The following is a 20061-nucleotide window of genomic DNA, read 5'->3' on the forward strand; positions in this document are numbered from 1 at the left end:
AACTTGAGCGCCAATTCTGACCAGAGTAATAGGTTAGTTCAAACAGCTACTATAGGGTAAATTGTAATTCAATTGGCCACCTGCGTGTGGCCTAACATGACTATGCAACGTTACAGTCTCATTGGCCACCTATGTGTGGCCAGGCTTTTGCTCTATAGTTAGTCTGTGAGGCTGGGAGGGGTCGCTCTCTTTAGAGGTGGCCCTGACCAGTCAGTCCATTCTTGAGCCTATAAGCTGGGGGTGGTCACTCTCTTCGGAGACGGCCTGGCCGGTCAGTCTGACTTCTAATGCTTGGCATAGAATAAAGCTTTAAATAACTTTCCCCTTGTCTCAGTCTCGTTCCTTTGATAATGGACCCCAACAGAATTATTTAACATAGAGTCTTAAATCAAGAATTCTCAAGCTTTTGAAATGTAAAAATTGGAAAAGTAGAGTTGGTTCCTGGCAAATATTTGTCGGTGTCTGTGATGGTTCATTGCATGTTGTCAACTTGACTGGGCTACAGTACCCATTGGCTCAATCAAACAGTAATCTAGGTGTGCTGGAAAGGTATTTTGTAGGTGTGGTAAACTGCTACAGTCAGTTGACTTTAATGATAATTCTCAGTAGATTATTCTCAGTAATGTGGGTAGGCCACGTCTGATGAGTCAGAAGGGCTGAAAAACAAAACTGAAGTTTTTCTAAGAAGGAAGACATTCTGACTCAAGATGGCAGCATCCAATTCTATCTCAATTTTCAGCCTACCAACCTACACAATAGACCAACTTATCGGCCTTTATAATTACATATCACAGAAGCCAACTCCTTGAAATAAATCTCTGGAATAAATAAGAGATGTGTGTGTGTGTGTGTGTGTGTGTGTGTATTTATGTCTTTCTCTTTCTCTCATATATAGGGACACAGGTGGCTCAGCATAAGTAACCCAAAAGTCCTTAAAATGATAATGTGAATCCTCTTAATTTTCAAAAATGGATTTAACCCTAGACTCAACCACATTCTGATCAAATTGCAACAGTCAGCTTTATACTGAAAGCATTAAAGTTTCTACTACTTGAGGGAAGAGTCTGAAGACCAAAGAGAGACCATCTCGTTATAAAGAGGTGCTTGCTTGAAAAAGTCAACCCCCACAGGACATATGCCAGAACCCTTACGGCAACACTGCATCAGTCAGGGTTCTCCAGGACCCCTTATTCCACTAGCTTGGGCCTGTTGATTTTTCTCCATCTTCTGTGTGGAGGCTGCTGGATGCATTGGAAGCTCCAGGACTGAGTTTAGATATCAGAGCTGATGATATCTGGATTAGGTCTGGGGGTTATTACCAGGGACGACGATATTTGAAGCAAAGAAGGAATCCTCCAAAGGACACTAAATGTCTCTTTCACTGAGTCCTTACTACCTGTCAGGCCCTGTGCTTAGCATTCTTACTGGATCTGATTTAAGCCTTACAACTACTCTCTACTAAAGGCACAGGTAGTACTGGACCTTTTTTACAGATTGGGAAACTAGACTGGAGAGGTCAAATAACTTGCCCAAGGTCAAAGATTCAGTATCCAAACACTGGTCCTTCTGATGCTAGATCCTTGCACCACCAAGCTAGCAGGTGAACTGCCTTATACTATAAAAGAGGACATTGAACTCACAGCCAGAATTAGGGGGTGGGGAGAAAAAGAAGAAAAAGCAAAGTTGTCTCCCACAGAGACAGGAGGAAACATTGGAAATGTTTTAAGTTTCCGAAAGAAATGACAAAAAAAAAAAAAAAATCAGTCCTTAAAGAAATAAGAAGGAAATGAAGAGCATTGTAGTGTTCCAAATAAATGTAAAGAAGAACAGCAGGGAGATGGCCTTTCCATTTGTCTAGAGTCACTGAAGGCAGGGATGATAAGAAGAATAAAGAAGGCGTGGTTAAGAGATTCAGAAATTAAAAAGATACAAAAGAAATTGTAGTTAAAAGGTAAAGGTTTTGGTCTTCTGTCAAATGGTTAAAAGGAGAGACATGGAAGCTATTTGTCTTAGAAAGTAGCGAAGACTGTCTAGAACACAAGTGGAAGAGAACTTGGGGAAAACAGATAATGATGAAGAAAGCCAGACAGCTTGCTAAGTTGATAGAGAGATAGAGAGAGACAGGGGGTAGAGAGCTAGGGATGCAGGTGGATGGGAGTTGTGGGGGAGGGAGGGAGGAAAATGAAAATGCACCAACTTGAGACTTGAGTATTTAGTCCCGTGTCCTACATTTGCCAGAGACAAAGCTGGCAAAGCTGTCCCAGCTGTCAGGGACGAGATTCACACTTTCCTATAGAAATGACAATTTATGTATTAGTGGTAGGTTTAGGGCTACCTCACACATATCCATGTCACCCCAATGTAAAAACCAGCTGTGACCCTCCTTTACTGTGCTACCTCACCAATGAACGTAAATACAACCTTTAAAGAAAATGAGCAGGCTCTTGCTCTATAGCAGGATACCCAAAACAAACCTTAAAGAACAATGCAAGCGAATGAGTTTCTTATAAAATTTAAATGACGTTTGGTTAGAGGGATAAAATGAAAGCTGGTAGAAATGTTTGTCAAGATGCTTAAACTTCTGGACACTTTCAAAGGCTTTAGAGAATGAGTCAAGTTTTTGTGATTTAATTTTATTTCAATAGTGACATTCCTTTCCCTTGATCCTGGCACCATCATTTCCCTTAGACTCTTTTTTCTTTTCTTTTCTTTTTTTTTTTTTTTAAGATCTAACCAACATTTTTTAAAGATTTTATTTATTTATTTGACAAAGAGAGAGATCAGAAGTAGGCAGGGAGGCAGACAGAGAGAGAAGGGGAAGCAGACTCCATGCTGAGCAGAGAACCTGATCTTGATGCCGGGCAAAGCCTGCGCAGGCACTGAGGCACAAATGAAATAAACATATGCTGATTTCCTTCATTAAATCAGAAACACAGAGAACTTAAAGGGATTTCGTTGTCACAAAGGCAGCCCATCAGCCACACAGCCTCTCCCTTGACGGTGGTGTGTATGTTTCCCCCTTCTGTGACTCTTTCCAGAAACTTCAAAATTAAGATACGGAAGTGTGTGTGCAGCATTAGGCTTGGCTGCGGATTGGTGTGGAAGAGGGTGAAATAGTGAATTAAATAAAAAGCCGCCCTAAAATTTTAAACAATGACATGGAAAAACTGCTAAGTTTTAATTTTCCCTAATTCCGCCATATCTAACTACCAACTGGAACATTTTCCACAGGAGGTGCTTTTACAAGGGAGTGAGTACCATGTACTGGTATAGTGAGCGCAGAAGGAAAGGGTCACATTTTCTCTGTAAAGGCAATAGTAATGACTCCTCCAAGACCACTAGGACCCCCTGTCCAAGTTTTCGTCAGAGGTGGGTTGAAAAGAGTAAGAACACTATGCAGGTCGTCATCGCAACAGGGGTTTCAGCAACCGCAGTCACCCCAGCACGCCTGCAAGGTCTCGGACCCACCATCCTGGCTCCCCATGCCTGCAGCTCCCTCCCAGGGAAACAGAGCCAACTTCTAAAAACGGTTCATCAGAACTGAGATCAGCCTTTCACAGATCCCTAAGACATCGTCAGAGAAGCAAAATTCCAATCATCAATCATTTAAATATGTTCTCTTACTTAAGGAGAAGTAGAATTAACTCACGTTTAGAAATCAGAAAGTCCTCTGGGGAGCCTGGTGGGCTCAGTTGGTTAAGTGTGGGGGCTCCCTGCTCAGCCCCCTTGCCCTCTCCCTCTGCTGCTCATCCTGCTTGTACTTTCTGTGTCAAATAAATAAATAAATAAATATTAGCTTAAAAAAGAAAGAAAGCAATCAAAAGTCCTCTTGTAACCAAGACCCCCTGGCCAGCATAGTATCATTTCTCATTTGTTTTGTATCCCGGGGCAAATAATACCTTATATGTTAATAAATAAATAAATAAATAAATGTGCTCTGTGCCTAATCCCAAAGTAGTCATTGTGATGCATGACAATATGCTCTGGGATTTTCCTTAGGTGGCTAACATGCACTTCTGTTTTCTTTATTCCTTAATCCCAAGGTGAGATCATTACAAAGAGGATATTTAGGAATTTGCCCATGGGCTCAAATAAGGAAGCAGCAGGCAGCTGGGCCCCCTTGAAAAGGTAAACCAGGCTGAGCCCTGGCTGGCCAGCGGGAGGGGAGACCCTGTTTCTCTCTGAGAAAGGGAGGGAGAAATGCAAGGGCTGGGTGAACCCCCTCGCTCCTTTTTTTTTTTTTTTTTTTAATATCCTGGGACTGTCTAGTGGGCTAGTCTGCTTACCTCCTGAGCAAACCGGTTAGAAATGAAGTAGAGAAAAAGGACGTGAACAGGTCAGTGACAAATGAGTGATGGCTGTTTACAATAACCAGGGAGAGAAAGAAGCTCGTATTTTCTAAGTGCTCTGTGCAAGATTCTGAGCAAGGAACCAAATGCAGAGCAGGAGCAGCTCATTTCCTCATCAGAACAACCCAAAAAAAAAAAAAAAGCAATCATCATTCTACTTATGAGGGACCTGAGAAGCAGAGAAATGAATAAGCTGTGATAAGCCCCCCAAAGCCACACTCGATCAACTCTGCAAAATGCCAAGTTCCATGCTCTTTCTCCATTAATATAGTAATACCCTTAAAAATAATGAAATCATCAGGCATTTGCAAAGCTCTTTACAATTTAAATGGTGATTTTACATGAATGTCATTGAATTTCCGTAATTAACCTTCGGAGTAGGTACAATTAACACCATTTTCCGCAAGTGTTTCTATGCTCAAAACTGGACTTACTGTGTCTGTTTTTATGATCATTTCCTACATGTTCCTATATGTGAGCTCTACAGCCTCAGCAAGAATGTAAGATGTTAACTACTCATTTCGGGGGAGGGGGCAGTGGAGTAGACGTTACCCCCTTCATCTTTTATTTTTATTTTATTTCTAAGATTTTATTTATTGATTTGAGAGAGACAGTGAATGAGAGAGAGAGCATGAGCAGGGGGTGGGGGTGGGGAGGGACAGAGTGAGAGGGAAAAAAAGGGAGAAACAGGCTCCCCGCTGAGCAGGGAGCCCATGCGGGCTCGATGAGGGGCTCAATCCCAGGATCCCAGGACCCCGGGATCATGACTTAAGCTGAGCACAGACACTTAACTGACTGAGGTGCCGCTCGCCTTCACCTTTTAATCTCAATATCTACGCCTTGCATCATTTCTGATGCTACGTGTACATATTTTATGTCTGTTGACTTGACTGAAAAACTGTCATTTTAAAAATCCGTATCTAGTGACGGGCTCTTAGCACCTGCCCTCGGGAGTTCCCATAACGGGGAGTGAAGCCCCTGGGATGCAGCTCCTGAATGTACTCGCTGAAGTTGGCCAAGGGCACACACCCCAAACTGTCACCCTGAGATGCTTTTATGACAGGAAAGCCATCATGGAGGAGTTAATAGCTGAAACCACATCTTCCCCAGACAAAATTACTGCATTGCTGTACGGAAACACTGAAGTTATTTGCTTTAGCTTCCTTCTGCTTCTAGGAGCTTCTTTTTCATACACATCAGGGTTTTTATACATAGTAAATCATGTCAGACATCATTATGTCTTTCTTTCCCATTTGAATGCCCTTTCTTCCCTTTTTCCTCTTTTTTTTTTTTTGCCTTATTACATTGGTTACTATGCTTTTAAAATAATGCATTTTCAATATTTTCAGAAAGAAAATTTAACCTGGACTCCCTGCTAATAGTTCTCGAGCACCTGCTCTTAAGAAGCCTCTTTTTAATGAATAAAATCCCATTAGTTTTGAGAGAGGCAGCAGCTGGGGAAAGAGAAGAACTATTAGCCTGACTGTCAACAAAAGTGGAGGTGTTGGGCAAATCGACCTCACCTCTCAGAATCTCATTTTCGAAACGGGGAATTTAGTGATGAACTCAAATATTTCTTTTCCTTAAAAATGCTCTCATGCGATGGACGTTCCTTCAGAAATAATCTTGTCCCACCTTCCCGTGTTCCTGAGGAAGAAACCAAACCACAGAAGAGTTACAAGATATGCTTAAAATGATAAAATAGGTAATGCCTTTGCTGAGAGGGGGACATTGCCAAGACCTAAAACGGGATCTTCTAACTGCTACCCCCGGGGCCCCTCTTTGTATATTTCAAAAATGCCGCACACCGTTGTGGCCGCGACTCAACATTCCGGCAGAACCTCGTCCACCCTGTTCCGTTCCACCCGCGTTCCAGTTTGTTTGTTCCGCTAGTCACCCGGTCACCAACTAGATTCGGCGAGAGTGGTCAGCATTTGTGTCTTCACTGAGTCGTGAACACCTTGAAGGTTGGGACCTCGTAAAAAGTAACCTTTTAAATCTCTAGTAGTGAGTCGAGTGTTCAGAATTTGGCAGGCTGTTAAACATTTAGATATTAAATAGAAGTCTATTGACATTCACTTCTTGGAGTTTCATAATACAGAACAGCCAGAATGGTGACGTTTCAGGTAGCGTAGTATGGTTGAAAAGCACACATCAGAGTGTCAATAACTCCATGTTTATCCATGCGTTTTCCTATCAACCCGTTACCCTTATACACCACACCACTTCCTCAAGTCTCAAATAACATGAGAATAATAATGCCTAAAGGACCTGAAGCAAGAAGCAAGACCAGCCACTAACCCAAGATTCTCTCTGGCTCTAAGAGCCATGTTTCTGTGAAAACAACATAGTCACACACATGACATTGGATAAAATAGACAAAGATATCAGTGTACAAGTATTTATAGCCTTCTTTCCTCCTCACCTTCAAAAAGTAAATAGCATCTGTTGCTTGGGAGACTAATGCACTGGGTGATTTTTGGTGTGTGTATCTGCAAAACCAATAGCCAGAAAAGCTAAAGAAAAAAAAAAAGTCCAGAAAGGCTAGATTTAGCTACACTAGAATGAGAACAGCTCAGGAAGAGAGAAAGGAATTCTGTAACAGAAAGGGTAGAATGATCACACTGGTGTAGAATCAGTTTGACCCCATGTGAGATCAGTCTGGAGAGAACTGGGTTGAGTTTGATGAGGGAGAAGCAGCAGACATTCTGGAAGAAGTTTCTATGCTTTTTGAACTACCATGATTAAAAAAAAAAAAAAAAAAAACAGAGAAAATCAAGAATTTTAAGTTTTCCTGTATGTATTTTGAGGGGATCACCCACTCTTGTGCCACACAACAACTTCAGTATTTTGACAAGATTATGAAGAGCTAATCATTCTTTTGACTGTAATGTCATGCTGAAATAGGTCACAAAAAGAGCCAATTATGTTCAAGAAACATTGTTTTCAAATTTTGGTTAGTTTCACAAGACTTATTATTTCCACAAAGCTACTTTAATCCCAGATCTAACATTCTACTCATCGATAATAATCTAACTCAGATGTCACCTCCTCCATGAAGCACTCATTGGTCTTCTTATTAAGATGCAATTCTCCTTTGTTGTAGTCGTTAAAGATGACACATATATTCTAGTTCTCCTGCTTCCAAGCAGGTGCTATAATCACACTTGTTAATCCCCTTGAAGTCAGGCTGGCCAAGTTAGTTATTTTGACCCAGTGGAATATGGGCAGAAGACTATAAAAGCCAGTGCAAAATGTTCGTGTTTTCCCACCCTCACTATTTTCCTTGTTGAACACCAATCACATTCCTGGGAGTGGAAACTCCCTTAGGCTGGGCCCAAGAGTGAGAAGATATGGAGCAGAGCCCCCAGTGAACCCATAATGAGCACATAATGTGCATCAAAAATAAACATGTCATTTGGGACTATTAAGATTTGGGGCTGTTTGTTATGTCAGCGTAACCTAACAGATACATAATTTCTATGAAGCTCTCTAATGGAACTCGTCATTTCCCATTTCATAATTAAACTTACTGGCAAACATTTCTTATCTCATATGCAAACCTGTACTTTAAGGGCAGTAGTATTCTCTTTATACCTTTTATTATTTTCCATTGTGGTGACAACATCTAATGGATAAAAAATTAGTGAATGGATAAATATGAAGTAGAGATTTTATTTATTATAGCTATTACTTACAGCTATCTATTTTTACTCTGCCAACGAAATTATGGTTAAAGCTCTACCTGTGTTTTCCTAAGTTTCTTGAGTTTTTCTAACTAATGCCCTATACCTATGAATCTCCGTGATCTTCATTTAAAAATAGTTGCTGAAGTCACCCACTGAACTGATCTATACTAAGACAATCTTGCAGAGATGATTATGTTACTGTCCAAGCATGCATAAAAGCAATAAAGGTGAGACCATTTCAAAGTAAATCTTAATGAACATAAGAAATGCTTACTAAAGCAGAAATCTGTAATAGCCTCTTGAGTATACCAAAAAGAATGAGCTTTAAAAGAAAGCATAAATGTAATAAACTCGCCAATAATTCAATGGTTTCAAGATTATGATTCAAACGTCGGATTTATAATTTAACACAGATCTTTTAGTAAATAAAATAAAATTGGCAAATTGAACCTAACTTGATTATTGTATTCAAAAATAACTTTTTAGTGATGAATGTCATGCATCAGCTGAAGTTTTCCTTTTCTTGCTGAACCAACCAATTAAAACTAAATCTGTAGAAAATCAGAGTCTCTTGGGGTCAAAAAGTAAAATTGCTGAAGAAAACAAACTGAGGGTTGCCAGAGGGGGTAGGGTGGGGGGATGGGCAAAATGGGTGAAGCAGAGTGGGAAAGCCAGGTTTCCAGTTATGGAATGAGTTGTAGGGATAATAGCTACAGCATAGAGAATGTAATCAGTGGTATCATAACTGTAACCACATTATATGATGACAGATGGTAGCCACACTTGGGGTGAGCACACCTAACCTACACAGTTGTCAAAAGACTATGTTGCGAATCTAAAACCAATGAATGTTGTGTATCAGCTGTACTTCAGTTGAAAAAAAAAAAAAGAGTACAATTTCTGCTTTAACTTAGTCTGCTTATACAGATAAAAGTTCCTCCTATTAAAGGTGAAACTTAGAGAACAGACCAAAACAATAAGGAAAATAATCACTTGTTACCTAGAGTTTAATAATCTCAGAGCCACTCTTTCCTTCTCTGGAACAGAAATAGATTAACGTTGCCTCAGATAGCCATTATTCAGAAAATTTTTCCCTGCAATAATAACAGTTGAGTTTTTAGAGTTTCTATAACGTGCAATAAATAAGAAAATTTTCAACTGTTCCTGAAATAACAATTTTAAAAAATATGACCAGATACTCTCCTTTAAAAATACTTACTGTTATAAATTCCATTCCTCTTCTCAGGTTTCCTTAAGTTATTGGACCTTCCAGAGAATTTGGAGTCAGTTTGGGGATAATGGGTCTTACTTCATCTTGTGGTCAGTTTTTGTGCCTCGCAGATGCCATGTCCAAATTGATCCCCATCTTCAACCAAATGCTGGTGTCTCTTCAGCCTTATTTATCTGGTAAGATGATAAAGGGATGGTCTTGAGGAGGGAGGGGTGGGAATAATATGAAAACACTCATTAAAGCCAGACATAATTCTTCTCTCGGGCATTGTTGTCAAGATCCTGGTCAATGCCACAAGCCACGTATTTATGCAATGAAACCTTCCCCAGCAACTAGTCCTGCCTCTACTACCAGTACTATTTGTATCTAGCAGAAGAAAGAGCAAGTTAGGAAGAAAAAAAGAGGGAGAGAAACGGGGAATGACACAGGCCTGGACTTTGTGGCCACACATTTCATCCAAAGTGTTCAGTAGAGCCAGCTCTGCTTAATTGGTTGATGTTAGACGCTCGATGATAGAGTGCTCGATTACCTAAAACAGCCTGGGAGAGAAAAACAGAAACCGCCAAATACATGTGGGGTTTGTGAATCAAAACAAAGATAGTACTAGGGATGCCTGGGTGACTCAGCTGGTTAAGCATCTAACTCCTGACTTTGACTCAAGTCATGATCTCAGGTTGTGGGATCAAAACTCATGTCCAGCTCTGCATGAGCTTGGAGCTTGCTTAAGATTCTCTCTCTCCCCCTCCGGCCCTTTTCCTCTCTGAAACACACACACACACACACACACACACACACACACACACAGAGCACTAGCTATGGGTTTGCATTATTTCCTAATTCCAAAAGATAGAATTCCAAAATCAAAAGTTTATTGAAAGCAATTTAAATATCTTCCCTTTGAAGGATACCATTAAAGAAATATAAATAGAAGTCACAGAATAGAATAAAATGTTTGCAAAACACATACATAGTAAGGGGGTTGTATCTAAAATAAATACGTGGGGGGTGCCTGGCTGACTCAGTCAAAAGAGCACGTGACTCCTGATCTCAGACTGGTGAGTTCAAGCTCCATGTTGGGTGTGGAGATTACTTAAAATAAAGTAAAATCTTTAAAAATAAGTAAAGAAGATAAAATAAAGTCACAAGTCAGTAATAAGAAAACACCTCCATAAAAATAAAATATTGTAATCAAGAAAGATACAGATGGCATAGCACCAAAAACTGATGCTCGTATCACTAGTTATTGGGAAAACGCAAACTAAAAGAACAATGAGAGGGGACTATACAGCGATTAGAATAGCTAAAACTTTAGAATCTGACGGGCAAGGATGCGGACAACCATAACTTTCCCAGAGGGCACATAAGAACGCAAAATGGTACAGCTATTTTGGAAAACAATTTGGCACTTTTTTCTACTTAAACATGCAGTCCTCATACTAATCACAATCTTAACCCTTGATGTTTAACCAAAACAAGTGAAAATATATGTCCAAAACAGAGACCTATACACAAATATTCAGAGTACCTTCATTCGTAATAGCCCAAACCAGGAACAACTCAAATGTTGATGGGAAATGCGTGGATATACACTGTATAATGAAACACCACTCACCAATAAAAAGAAACAAGTACTGACACTTGCAACAACATTGATGAATCTCAAAATAATTTTTTTTTAATTTTAAGAGTTTTTTTTTTTTTTAAGATTTTGTTTCTTTGTCAGAGAGAGAGTGAGAGAGAGAAAGAAATCACAAGCAGGGGGAGTGGCAGGCAGAGAGAGAAGCAGGGTCCTGGCTGAGCAAGGAGCCTGATGTGGGGCTCCATCCCAGACCCTGGGATCATGACCTGAGCTGAAGGCAGCCACCTGACCAGCTGAGTCACCCAGGTGCCCCAAATCTCAAAATAATTTATGCTGACATAAAAAGCTATGTACTATAGGATTTCCTTTACATTCCAGAAAAAGGCAATGCTACAGGGACAGAAATCAGGTCAGTGGTTCCACGGGCTGGAATGGAGGATAGAGTATTGTCTATAAGGGACATAACGGAAGCTGTTGGAATGATGGAAATATTTTATGTCCTGATTGTGGTGATAATGCATGACTATATACAGTTGTCAAAATTCATATAACTATACAACTTTAGAGAGTAATAGGTTCTATATGTAAATTATACCTCAATAAATCTGACTTCTGAAAAACACAAACAAGTATGTTCGGTAGTGGAAGACAAACTTTACTTAAGTGTTTAAGCTTTAAAGTAAAAATTAAAAAGAATCCTTTGTATGTTATACCTGCCTCAAGTTCTACAATCACTTACGCTGGGAGACCTAATCACTTTCCTCTGCCCTTAGGAGTATTCCAGTAGAAAAAAAATTAAGGGAAACAACCATATTCTGTGTAACTTTCCATGCCTGAAAGGAAAGTTTTTCAGTAGCTTTTCATTAGGGATAGAAAAGTTTTCTTATGTACCCATAAAATATCTGGGTTTTATGTATCTGAATGGTGATTATTCTGAGTTGTGTTAAAAGACCCTGTATTTGTGGGATGCCATATAAGAAGAAATAATACAGCTATCTTCAGGTGTTGACAGTATAAGGTAGATGCCATTGCAAATGTGTTACTTTGAAGGAAGTGGCTCAATTATGAACAACAATGCTAGGGTAAAAAGGTCTTTTTAGGTTGGGAACAAAAGGCAAACACAATAAAGTAAAATTTCATAAATATGGATATCAACATTTAAAACGATTAGATATCATAATTCTGAAAAATAAAATGACAAATTGGGGAGAATATTACCAAACCATGAAATGAACCAAGAGTTAATATATTAAGGGCTCTTATATAACTCTAAAAAGAATAAATTAGTACAGGTGAAAGCAAGGGGTTCGAAGTGACAGTTCAGAAAAGACTAAATCAAATGTTCAAAGGACAAAAAAAATTTTTCATCTTGATTAGTAATAAAAAAAGTGCAATTTTTATCTATCAAATTGGCCACAATTTTTAAATGAAAATGACCCATATGATGTAAGAAAATGGCACTCAAACATTGTTGGTTGCCATGCAAATTAATGCAAATATTCTGAAAAACGGTGCTAATATGTAAAAACTCTTGAAAATGTCCGTCTGTTTGCCTCAGCAATTAAAGAAGTACTGATTTTATGATCAGAATAATAATATACCCATGTAGGAAAATATCTAGCTACATGGGTATTCATCTTCATAATTCTGATAATTATGAACTGGAAATAATCAGAGGGTCTATTTAAATAAACTATACATACAATGGGACTACTATGCAAATATTAAAATAATGTAGAAAAATACATTATGAGACATTTAATAAGAGACAGGTGGAATATTACAGACATTAAAATACAAAAAGTTCGATTCCATTTATTACTTTATTTTCAAATGAGGAATGGAAAGTATACAAGACAAGTCTGGAACATTTTGTCATGTCAAAAAGTCAAGAAGCTGTTAATGACTACTAAGGTGTTTGTAGGACTCTGAAACAAGCTAGAACTATTTGCTGCCAAAATGTGGGGAAAATTGAGCATCTGTAAACATAATATCTGCAATAGATTTAAGGATCAAATATACTTAAATCCATGAGTCTGTAGTGATATTCCAAATAGAAGGGAGAAAATCCCAGTTACTTTAGAAGAGGTTACAAAACCAACTCATTATTTTCCAAGGGGGAAAAATCAAGAATTTATTATCTTTCATAGGTAAAATGTAATTCAGGATACTCAAAAGGTTAATAGAAGATACTCCTCATGTATATAAGTACTTAGAGCGTGTACTGTACTTATTCATATAAGTACTTCTTTATAGGCGTAGTCTAGCTAATCAAGGAAGAATGATAGAATTAGAATATCATTTTTCAATATCTAGTAACTCATACCTCTAGGCGATTATCATCAATAACTGCTAACATCACAATAAAAAACCAAAGTTCCATGTATCAGTAATTTAAGAAAACATAAAGAAGAGAAAGATATGTTGGATAATACCATGGGGATGTTATCAGAAAAAAACAAAATATAAAAAAATTCTACATCAAATAAAATTTTCAACAAAGAAATTGAGGGGGGAGAGAAATGAAAGAAAATATTATAGAATAAAAGACAATTAAGATATATCCACCTAAGCTGGATCTTAATTTGAACAATAAGAAAAACAAGAAAAAAGTAAATGAGAAAAACATTCATGAGACTATCAGAGAAATCGGAACACAGACTAGATATTTGATGATATTTAAGTATTATCATTAACTTTTTAAAATGTGACAATGGTATTACAATTATATTTTTAAACATCTCTCTCTTTTTGAAAATACATACTACATATTTATGAATAATAACTATGCGATGCCTGAGATTTGCTCTAAAACAATCAGTGGGTGGAAGTGGTACTTGAATGGGGGTAAAGTTGAAGTTGTATCAGAATTAATAATTACTCTTCAAAGATTGTTGATGGATACCTAGGTTTTTTATACCACTGTCTCTACTTTCATGTGTACTTGGAAGTTTTACTATGTTTTATTCTTTTTCATAAAGGGCAGATTGAATGTTTCAATTTCCTACTATTCAATGTAAAGAGTACTCTTTTATTGTCAAATTGTATTGCCACAGAGCCTACTTTTTCCCATTTGTGGCAGAAACTGTCTTCTATTAATCTCTCAATTCTCAATACCTATTTTCTCTTTTTCCCTAGTAAAAAAAGGTTTGGAACGTTCCCAGCTTCTCTTGCAGCTAGATGTAGCCACGTAACAAATACTGCAAAGGAGATGAAAGCAAAAGCGATCTGTGCAACTTCTGGTTTGTGTCCACCCCTCCCCACCCCCTTCCAGCTGATGGAATATTCACAGAAGATGCAGTGACTCAACTCTGACCATGCAGATGAGGGCAACAGCCTGGGAGGTAGGAGGAGTATCTTTCCTGCCAAAATTCCTCTTCACTATTCAGTGTATTTTCCAAGAATTTGAAACAACTCCACCAGTTACTCCCCCTCTGTACTTGTGACAATTTAGGTCAGAATAGAGATAACTGAGCTCCCCATCACTATAGTATTTACAGAAGGCCTGTTTCCTTATGGGATGAGACTCAGCTACCTTCTCCTTCTTAGAAGATTAATGTGAATTTTCTTTCACATATGGTAGAAGGAGCAGAAGAGTTCAGATAGTAGTTGTTCTTTGTTTCTTTCTCTTTTTTTTAGATTTTATTTATTTATTTGAGAGAGAGAAAATGAGAGAAAGAGTACAAGCAGGGAAGCGGTAGAAGGACATGGAGAAGTAGACTCTCCACTGAGCAGGGAGCAAAACCCAGGGCTCCATCCCAGGACCCTGAGATCATGGCCTGAGCTGAAGGCAAAGGCTCAACTGACGAGCCACCCAGATGCCCCCGTTGTGTTTCTTTTCAAAATTGTTCTTTAGAGATAACACACGCATGACATGATCAGAGTATGGATTCGATGGAAGTTTCACACATTTGAATATATTTATATTAACTTGATTATAGATATTTTAGAGAGGTTAGAAGATTAGGCTTCTAAAATAGAGGCTGTAGGGGTGTTTGGGTGGCTCAGTCAGTTAAGCTTCCTACTCCTGGTTTCGGCTCAGATCATGATCTCATGAGTCCCAGGACTGAGCCCCACATCAGGCTGCAAGCTCAGTGGGGAGTCTGCTGGAAGATTCACTACTTCCGCCCTGCCCCAACTGCTCTAGCACATGTGTGTGCTCTCTCTCTCTAAAATAAATAAATAAATCTTTTTAAAAATTAAAAATAATAAATAAAGTAAAATAAAGATCATAAATTGTTACTCAAATCATAAGTAAAGTTAGCCTGCCATAAATTGTTGGTAACATCATGAGAGATTATGGTAGTTAGTGGTAGAGAGTAGACTCTGAAAGTCCCTAAGATAAGAAAATTCAGTGCTCTAGTGGAGAAATTGGCCTTAGATAGAACAAACTCATATTTTCATATTGAGACAAAATGTGAAATATTAATAAATTATATCCTGAAACACATTAAAGGAAAAATAATCTGGAAAAAAAAATCATATAGACTCTGGAGCTCAACTGGCTTCATTTAAATCCCAGCCCTGTCACTTTCTTTTGATAAGACTGTCTTATCTACCTGACTCAAGATTCAGTTACTTAACTGAACCTCTCTCTGCTTCAGTTCTTTCGTCTAATTATTGGAGATAACATTAGTTCATGCTTTATAAGGTTGGGTTAGCTGTTGTACATTGAATTGTCCCCCCCAAATTCATATGGTGAAACCCCAACCCCTGTAACCTCTATTACCCTATTTGGAAAAATCATTTTGGAAAAATCACCATTGCAGATATAATTAGTTCAGATGAGGTCATATTAGAGTCAGGTGGACCCTAATTCAATACAACTTTTTTTTTTAAGGTTTATTTATTTATCTGAAAGAGAGAGAGAGAACATGCAGGAAAGGGCAAAGGGAGAGGGAGAGAGAGAAAAGCAGACTCCACTCGATCCCACAACCCTGAGATCGTTACCTAAGCCAAAAACAAAAGTCAGATGCTTAACCAACTGAACCACCCAGGAGTCCCTGATTGGTGTCCTTATATAGGAAGAAACTTGAAGAGGGTCACACGGAGAGAAAACATGTGAAGATTAAGCAAGAGGTCAGGATGAGGCTTCAACAAGCTGAGGAATGCTGAAGGGGACAGGCATGGAGCAGATTCCTTCTCAAAGCCTTTAGACAGAATCAGTCCTGCTGACACCTTGATCTTGGACTTCCAGCCTCCAGAATTATAAGAAATAAATTTCTGTCTTTTAAGTCATCCATCCATTTGGTGGGCCTTTGTTATGATATCCTAGCAAAGCCTTAACACATGCATTAAAGGCATTCTTACATGTAGATGATTAAGAACAGTGTCTTGCCCATAGCAAGTTTTCCATTAAAGTGAGCTATTGTTATTATTTAAAACTATAAATCTTGAGCCAAGATTTCCAGTGGGAGGGAAAAACCTATTAATCTTTCATTTATGTTTTTATTTGCATGATTCTGCTCAACACCAAAATTATGGGAAAAATTAAACTATAGTTAGGAAGTTGGTTCATTTTACCAAGACTAAATAATTTCTTTATATTTAAGGAATAGTCATTATAATATGAATTATGATAAAGCATTTATTAAGTTATCTTTATTTATAAATTATGTCATCTTCTTGAAAATATTTTTCAATAAAAGTATGATAAGTTAAATTACATTCAGTTACAAAAATATTAATATGTAAATTAACAAAAGACCCTCAAGATAACTTGCAGGATCTCATATACAGTAGTTTGTTTGTACCCTGGATGACTGCAATTTCCTGTATTCTCATGTACATCACTTTATTAAATTTTAGGCATTGTTTTTTTACTTTTTACAAAGTACAATTCTGATCTTTTTTCCAGATATGCAAATAAAACCACAAAGTGTGTTAAGAGATTTATGAGAAACTGAAGTTATCTTTGACTTTGGACATTATTTCTTTAAAGAAAAATGACTTAGGTTATATTGCCACTTTCCCATTTCACAGGTTTTTGGCTATAAGCTAATATTTCAAACTTTAAAATTAAGCACTTGGATCAGAACAAAAGTATTAGTATTCTATGCAATCATGGTATTTTTAATAAAAATTACAAAAATGAGTATTAGTTTAGGATAGAATGAAAGCCCTGAAACATGTCTTTGAATCATATGCATTTTTAAAAAGATTTTTAACACTATTTTTTAAAAGCTGACTATAAAAGTCTTTTCTTGTTTTTCTTTTTTCAATTTCTCTAAATATATCTGACAAGACTAGAGCTACATACTGCCAAAAAGTCCATCATTTAAAATAAGAAGTTGGAATTGATTAAGCCTGCACCATAGAAACAAGAGAATTTGTGACCTGAGTGCTTATTTTGACTTCATATGACAGAACCTGAGTCTCAGACCACAATCACATAATTATGCAAAAGAATATATCAATGTGAGTTGGAAGAAACATCTGTCACAATTTTACACTAAATTATTCAGAAATTCAAACGTTTAATCCAAGAACAAAATGTACCCAAAATGTCACAGGGAGAGCATAATGATACCCAGCCTTGACAATTTGGGGGCAAAAGGAACATTTGCAATCAATCCAGATATGTTGAGATTTAAATAATATTCAGGTTCAATGTTGCCTTCTCTCCCCCTGCCTTTTCTTTTCTTTCTTTTAGTAAGGGAGACCTATAAAATCTGGTATATAACAATCTATAAAAATATGCATTAAACTTTTTTTAAGTACAGAGGAGTGTTATAGTATAGCTGCCACTGACCACTTTTGTGTAAAAGACACTCGCTGCAAAGTGTGCTGAAATGAAATCTTGGATACCCAAGATTTGGGAGAACTGAGTGATTGAAAGACTCTGCTAACTTCTGTATTTTGACAATGTAACTTATTAACTAATCAAAGTTTAAATGAATGCAGCCATCAAAAGAAATGAAATCTTGTCATTTGCAATGACATGGATGGAACTAGAGGGTATTATGCTGAGTGAAATAAGTCAATCAGAGAAAGACAATTATCATAAGATCTCCCTGATATGAGGAGTTTGAGAGGCAAAGTGAGGGGTTTGGGGGGTAGGGAAGGAAAAAATGAGACAAGATGGGATCGGGAGGGAGACAAACCATAAGACTGTTAATCTCACAAAACAAACTGAGGGTTGCCAAGGGGAGGGAGTAGGGAGAGGGTGGCAGGGTTATGGACATTGGGGAGGTATGTGCTATGGTGAGTGCTGTGAAGTGTATAAGCCTGACGATTCACAGACCTGTACCCCTGGAGTAAATAATACATTATATGTTGATTAAAAGATTTTTTAAATTGTATTCAAGACAGCATAGTCATCTTGATCATTCAAATGACATGGGAAATAGCCTCCTTCTCCCAACCATTGATCTATGAAAGGTGTGGCAAAGCTTCAAGTTCCTTACAGAAACCTAGGAAAATTCTTCCAAAACAAACATACCAAATTCCCCTCCCATGACATAGCTCCCGAAATTCTTTTATTTTTTTTAAGATTTTATTTATTTATTTGACAGAGAGAGATCACAAGCAGGCAGAGAGGCAGGAAGAGAGAGAGAGAGGGAAGCAGACTCCCTGCTGAGCAGAGAGCCCGATGCGGGACTCAATCCCAGGACCCTGAGATCATGACTTGAGCCAAAGGCAGCAGCCTAACCCACTGAGCCACCCAGGCGCCCTCCTGAAATTCTTAAGAAACTCACAAGAAAATGTGGTGGAGATCGTGACTACATATAATTCATCAAGAAGAAGTTTTTACAAAGTGGAACATCATTATCTGAACTTCTGGGGTTCCAGTTCATAAAGGTTTACTAATGTTTTCATATACAGGTCAATGGATCCCAGATCCTTTTTCATTTGCTAAAAATCTTGACTAACCAATATATTAAATAAGCAAAGACTGAATAATTGAGATTTATCAGCAAATTTTGTACAAAAATTAGATCAGAGAGTCTGGGGGGCTGCAACTCAAATTTCATATTTTTTAACTTGGTTACTTAAACATTGTTTTAGATTATGGCGGAGCTGGGTGTAGGATACCTTTTAGCTGTTGTAATTTAGTGCCACTATAAACATTCATATACAAGTTTTTGTTTTTGTTTTGTCTTAAGATTTTGTTTATTTATTTGACAGAGAGGGAGAGAGAATGAGCACAAGCAGGGGGAGCAGCAGGCAGAGGGGTAAGGAGGCTCTGAAGCAGGGAGCCAGACCTGGGACTGGATCCCAGGACTCTGGGATCATGAGCTGAGCTGAAGGCGGGAGCTTAACTGACTGAGCCACCCAGGCGCACCACAAGTTTTTGTTTTGAACACCTGCTTTCAGTTCTTTGGGGCATGTACCTAGATGTAGAATTGCTGGGTTTTATGGTTAATTCTATGTTTAGTCTTTGGAGGAACCACCAAACCATTTTCTACCGTGGCTGTGCCATTTAACATTTCCATCATTTATGCACAGTTGTTCTAACTCCAATTTCTCTACATCCTTGCTACTTACTTCCCCTTTTTTTGGTGACAGCCATCCCTAGAGGAATAAGGTGGTATCTCACTGTGGTTTTAATTTGCCTATGACTGATGATGTTGCATGTCTTTTCGTGTGCCCGTTGACCATTTTACATGCTCTTCCAAGAAATGTCTATTCAAGCTCTCAACCCATTTTTTTAAATTAGATTATCTTTTTGTTGTTGAATTATAGAACTTCTTTGTATAGTTTGGGTGCCAGACCCTCATCAGATGTATGATGTGAAAATATTTTTTCCCATTCCACAGATTGCTTTTTCACTTTCTTGATAGTGTCTTTCAACACAAACTTTTTTAAGTTTGATGAGGTCCAGTTTATTTATTTTTTTTCCATTTGGTTGCTTGCACTTTTGGTGTCATAGTTAAAAACCATTGCCAAACCCAGTGGTCTTTTATTAATATTTACTCCTGTGTGTTTTCCTCTAGGAGTTTTATAGTTTTGGCTCTAATATTTAGGGCTTTGATTCATTTAGAGTTAATTTTTGGATATGGTATAGAGGGCCCAAATTCATTATTTGCATGTAATATTTAGACAATCAAATTTGGAATAACAAAGGAAGCACATAGCAACTTGTACTATATTTTAATGTGTACTCTATTTGATGCAGTGAGGTATCTTTTGGTAGCTAATTCAGATTGTGAGATATGTTGGAATATCCAGGGAATATATAATATGCATAAATTAATTCCACATTGGGCTGCC

General features: G+C 37.9%; 1 long non-coding RNA gene across 1 annotated transcript in view; it reads right to left on the reverse strand.

The window, feature by feature from the left end:
* LOC116572241 overlaps positions 1-20061 on the reverse strand; it is a 39718-nt gene that overhangs the window by 5281 nt on the left and 14376 nt on the right. The window contains exons 2-3 of the long non-coding RNA XR_004278174.1: positions 9258-9442; positions 5873-5996 (exon numbers count right to left, since the gene is read on the reverse strand). This is a non-coding gene — a long non-coding RNA (uncharacterized LOC116572241). The remainder of the gene's footprint in view (positions 1-5872; positions 5997-9257; positions 9443-20061) is intronic.

This window comes from Mustela erminea, chromosome 13 (genome assembly GCF_009829155.1).
Source record: "Mustela erminea isolate mMusErm1 chromosome 13, mMusErm1.Pri, whole genome shotgun sequence".
In the NCBI taxonomy this organism is placed as follows: Eukaryota; Metazoa; Chordata; class Mammalia; order Carnivora; family Mustelidae; genus Mustela; species Mustela erminea.